The sequence below is a fragment of the Orycteropus afer genome, unplaced genomic scaffold (genome assembly GCF_000298275.1).
Source record: "Orycteropus afer afer isolate SDZICR_OR568_19922 unplaced genomic scaffold, OryAfe1.0 scaffold00108, whole genome shotgun sequence".
Lineage (NCBI taxonomy): Eukaryota > Metazoa > Chordata > Mammalia > Tubulidentata > Orycteropodidae > Orycteropus > Orycteropus afer.
In genome coordinates this window covers 1,167,634-1,173,267 of record NW_006921695.1, presented here as the reverse complement: position 1 = coordinate 1,173,267, position 5,634 = coordinate 1,167,634, and positions in this window count along the sequence as shown.

Genomic DNA, 5,634 nt, shown 5'->3' with positions numbered 1-5,634 from the left:
GTAAATTTTGGTCAATGACATGAGACAAAGTATATGTGAACTGCTGTATGAAAAGTGAATTTACTCTGTAAATCTTCACCCAAATCAAAATAAAATTAAAAAAAAAAAAGAATTTTAAATCACCAAATTCATATCAGTTTATAACTGTGCTGATGCTGTAAATGAGATTATGTCAGTTTGGTCCTCTGGGAAGCAGATGCTGAAATGGAGTTAAAAGTATAAGAGGTTTATTGGGGTGGGGGGTAATGTGGGAGAGACATGGGTGAAATTCCCTACCAAATTACCTCAAGCACTGCCACCACTCATCTATCAGTGGAGGCTTATGTGTTGCTGTGACATGGATGAAGTAACTCTTTCAGGACCTTCATTTGCTGATGGGGTACAACCCAAAATGGGAAAAAATGGCTGCAAACATCCAATAACAATTGGAACATGGAACGTATGAAGTATGAATCTAGGAAAATTTAAAGTTGTCAGAAATGAAATGGAACACATAAAGATTGATGTCCTAGACATAAGCAAGCTGAAATGGACTGGTTTTTGCTATTTTGAATCAGACAATCATATGATCTACTATGCCAGGAATGATAAATTGAAGGGGAATGGCATGGCATTTGTTGTCACAAAGAACATTTCAAGATCTATCCTGAAATATAATGCTGTCGGTGGCAGGATAACAACCATAAGCCTATAAGACCAGTTAATACTACATTATACAAATCTATGCACCAACCACTAAAGCCAAAGATGAGAAAATTGAAAATTTTTACCAACTTCTGCAGTCTGAAATTGACCAAACATGCAATCCAGATGTATTGATTACTACTGATGATCAGAGTGAGATAGTTGGAAACAAAGAATCACTGGTAGTTGGAAAATACGGCCTTGGTGATAAAAATGACACTGGCAATCACATGACAGAATTTTGCAAGACCAATGACTTACTCATTGCAAATACCTTTGTTCAACAAAATAAACAGTGGCTATACATGTGGACCTCATCAGATGGAATACACAGAAATCAGATCAACTAAATCTGTAGAAAGAGGCAATGGAGAAGCTCAATGTCTTCAGCCAAAACAAGGCCAGGAGCTATCATCTATGGAACAGACCATTAATGGCTCATATGCAAGTTCAAACTGAAGCTGAAGACAATCTAAAAAGTCCATGAGAGCCAAAATCTGACCTTGATTATATCTCACCTGAATTTAGAGACCATCTCAAGAATAGATTGAACATGCTAAACACAAATGACTGAAAAAAAGATGAGTGGTGGAATAATATCAAGAACATCATAAAAGAAAGCAAAAGGTTGTTAAAAAGACAAGAAAGGAAGAAAAGACCAAAGTGGATGTCAGGAGAGACTCTGAAACTTGCTCTTGAACAGAGAATAACTAAAACAAATGGAAGCTATGACAAGATAAAAAAAGCTAAACAGAATATTTCAAAGAGCAGTTTGAGAAGACAAAGTCAATTATTATAATGAAATGTGCGAAGACCTGGAGTTAGAAAATAAAAAGGGAAGAACACGCTTGACATTTTTCAAACTGAAAGAACTGAAGAAAAAACTCAAGCCTCAAGATGCAATATTGAAGTATTCTATAGGCAAAATATTAAATGATGCAGGAAACATCAAAGGAAAATATAAGAAATACAGAGTCACTGTACAAAAAAGAATTAGTCGATGTTCAACTATTTTAGGAGGTGGTATAGGGTCAAGAACCAATGGTACTGAAGGAAGAGGTCCAAGCTGCTCTGATGGAATTGATGATAAACAAGGCTCCAGGAACTGATGGAATACCCAATGAGATGTTTCAACAAATGTATGCCACGCTGGAGGCACTGACTTGTCTATGCCAAGAAATTTGGAAGATAGCTACCTGGACAACAGACTGGAAGAGATCCATATTTGTACCCATTCTAAAGAAAGGTGATCCCACATCTTATGGAAATTATTGAACAATATCATTAATATCACACACAAGTAAAATCTTACTGAAGATAATTAAAAAACAGTTGCAGCAGTATATTGACAGAGAGCTTCCAGAAATGCAAGCTGGATTCAGAAGAGGACGTGGAATGAAGGCTATCATTATTGATGTCAGATGGATTTTGATGGAATACCAGAAAAATGTTTCCCTGAGTTTTATTGACTATGCAAAAGCATTTGATTGTGTGGATCATAACAAGCTATGAATACAATTGTGAAGAATGGGAATTCCAGAACACTGAACTGTGCTCCTAAGGACCCTGTATATAGACCAGGAAACTGTTGTTCAAACAGAATAAAGCGATACTGCCTGGTTTAAAATCAGGGAGGGAGTGTTTCAGGGTTGTATCCTTTCGCCATACTTATTCAATCTGTACGCTGAGCAAATAATCCAAGAAGCTGGACTATATGAAGAACGCAGCATCAGAATTGGAGGAAGACTCCTTAACAATCTGCAATATGCAGATGACAGACACAACCTTGCTTGCCAAAAGTGAAGTTGACTTGAAGCACTTAGTGATGAAGATTAAAGACTATAGTTTTCAGTATGGATTACACCTTAACATAAAGAAAATGGAAATCCTCACAACTGGAACAATAAGCAGCATCATGTAAGCAGAAAAAAGACTGAAGTAGTCAAAGATTTAATTTTACTTAGATCCACAAACAAGACCCATGGAAGCAGCAGTCAGTAAATCAGATGTCATATTGCACTGGGCAAATCTGCTGCAAAAGATCTCTTTAAAGTATTGAAGAGCAAAGATATCACTTTAAACACTAAGGTATGCATAACCCAAGCCATGGTATTTTCAGTTGCCTCATATGCATGGAAAGCTGGACAATAAATAAGGAAGACCGAAGAAGACTTGATGCTTTTGAATTGTGGTATTGGTGAAGAGGGAGCTCTGGTAGCATAGTGCCTAAGGCACTTGACTGCTAACCAGAAGGCTGGTGGTTCAAACCTACCAGCCGCTCCTCAGAAGGAAGGTTGGGCAATCTACTTCCGTAGTGATATTGCCTCGGAAACCCAAGGAGCAGTCACTATGAGTTGGGTCCGACTTGATGGCACACAACAACAACAACAACATTGGTGAGGAATGCTGAAAATACAGTGGAGTGCCAGAAGAATGAAAGAATCGGTACTGGTTGAAGTGCAGCCAGAATGCACCTTGGAAGCAAGAATGGCCAGACTTCATCTCACCTACTTTGGTCATGTTGTCAGAAGGGAACATTCCCTGGAGAAGGATATTATGTTTTGTAAAGTAAAGGGTCAGCAATTAAAGGGAAGACCAAAGAGATGGATTGACACAGTGGCTGCAACAATGGGGTCATGTATAGCAAGGATTGTGAGGATGGTGCACGACTGGACAGTGTTTCATTCTGTTGTACATAGGGTCATTATGAGTCAGAGCCAACATGACAGCACCCAACAACAACAAAACATGTAACATATTTGTGGTAGGGAGAATAATGGTGTCTTAGGCTGCATGCTCTAGAGAAGCAAAACTAGTGACATGTATATCTAGACAGAAAGAAAGATATATCTCAAGGAAGTGGTTCATGTTGTTTTGGAGGCTGGCAAGTTCCAAACCCATGGGTCAGGCATTAGGCAAGAGGTTTCTCCTGATTCACATGGTTGCTGGGGTTGATGAACCCACAATAGTCAGATCAGATGACAAGGTGTTGGCTGGTAGAGCTGCAGAAGCTGCTAAATCCTAAAACCAGCAAATCAGATGGCAGGCTACTGTCTCATAGGGCTGCAGAAGCTGGTGACCCTCAGGATTGGTATATCAGATTACAGGCTCCTAGCTCAAGTCTCAAGAACCAGAAGTTAGATGTAGATGAGCTGGATGCAGGATCGAGACAGAGAGATGCTTTGTAAGAGCATCCAATCTATATTGAATACAGCCACACTCTCAAAGAAACTCCCTTTGCATCAGATAAGAGTGGTGACTTGAGTAAGGGTGAGACTTGAGTAAAAGTGTGACCCTTTGAAGGGTGCAACTCAAATTACACTCCTCCCTAATCCTGTCTCATTAACATACAGAGGTTAAGATCTACAAGATAGAAAATGGGAAGTTGCATAGTATCCAAAAAAAAAGAAAGATAATTACATCAGATCAGAAAATGGAGGTTACTTACATAGTCCTGAGAATCATGGCCTAGCCACAATGATGCACAGCATTAACCATCACAAATGGCTGGCTTCTCAAATATGTCCTTGTTCTGATCCCTGGAACCTATGAATATGTTAGTTTACATAGTAAAAGGGAATTAAGGCTGTAGATGGAATTAAGGTTGCTAATGAGCTGACTTTAGGAGCTCTGGTAGCATAGTGCCTAAGGCACTTGACTGCTAACCAGAAAGCTGGAGGTTCAAATCTACCAGCCACTCCTCAAAAGGAAGGTGGGGCAATATATTTCCATAGTGATACTGCCTTGGCAACCCAAGGAGGGGTCGTTATGAGTTGGGTCCGACTCAACGGCACATAACAACAACAATGAGCTGATCTTAAAATGGGGAGATTATCCTGGATTATGCAGGTGGACCCTATGAAATCACAAGAGTCCTTAAATGAAGACAGGGAAGCAAAAGAATCAGTCTCAAAGTGATATGATGTGAGAAAGATGCAACCAACCATTTCTGGCTTTAAAAGTGGAAGAATGGGGTCATCGGCCAAGGAATGCAGACATCTTCTAGATGCTAAAAAAGTCAGGAAACAAATTCTCTTCTACAGCCTCCAGAAAGGAATACAGCTCTTTATTTTAGCCCAGTGAGATCTATGATAGACTTCAGATTTCCAGAACTACGAGAAAATAAATTGTGTTGCTTTAAACCAGTAAATTTGTGGTCATTTGTTTTAGCAGCATTAGGAAACTCATATAGTGCCAACATCAGACTCCAGATGTCCTGCTCCCCTTCAACCTTTCCTTTCTCCATCCTTCTGGTTGCTTAACTGAAAAGTGTAGAGTCTTTCCCTCACAAACTCATTACTCTGTCTTCTTTAGGTCTTTGCTTAATAAATGTCATCTTTTTGATACTTTCCCTTACCACTCTAGTTTGGTGGCATAGTACCTAAAGCATCTGACTGCTAACCAGAAGGCTGGCAGTTCAATCCCACCAGCCACCCCTCGGAAGGAAGATAGGGCAATCTACTTCCGTAGTGGTACCGCCTCGGAAACCTAGGGAGGGGTCCCTTCCAAGCATGACATCCTTCTCCAGGGAATGGTCCCTTCTTACAACATGACCAAAATAGGTGAGACGAAGTCTGGCCATTCTCGCTTCCAAGGAGCATTTCGGGTGCACTTTCTCCAGAACAGATCTGTTACTTCTTTTAGCAGTCCATGGTACTTTCAGCATTCTTCGCCAGCACCACAACTCAAAAGCATCAACTCTTCTTCAGTCTTCCTTATTCATTGTCCAGCTCTCACATGCATACAAGGCGATTGGAAATATCACCATGATCATTTAAATCGATCCCCTTATTTTAGTGGATACAAAGGAGTGCTGGTGGCACCATGGTTAAGTGCTTGGCTAGTGACCAAAAGGTCACCAATTAGAATTCACCAGCTTCTCTGTGGGAGAAAGATGTGGCATTCTGCTTCTGCAAAGATTTATTGCCTTGAAACCTTCCAGAGCAGTTC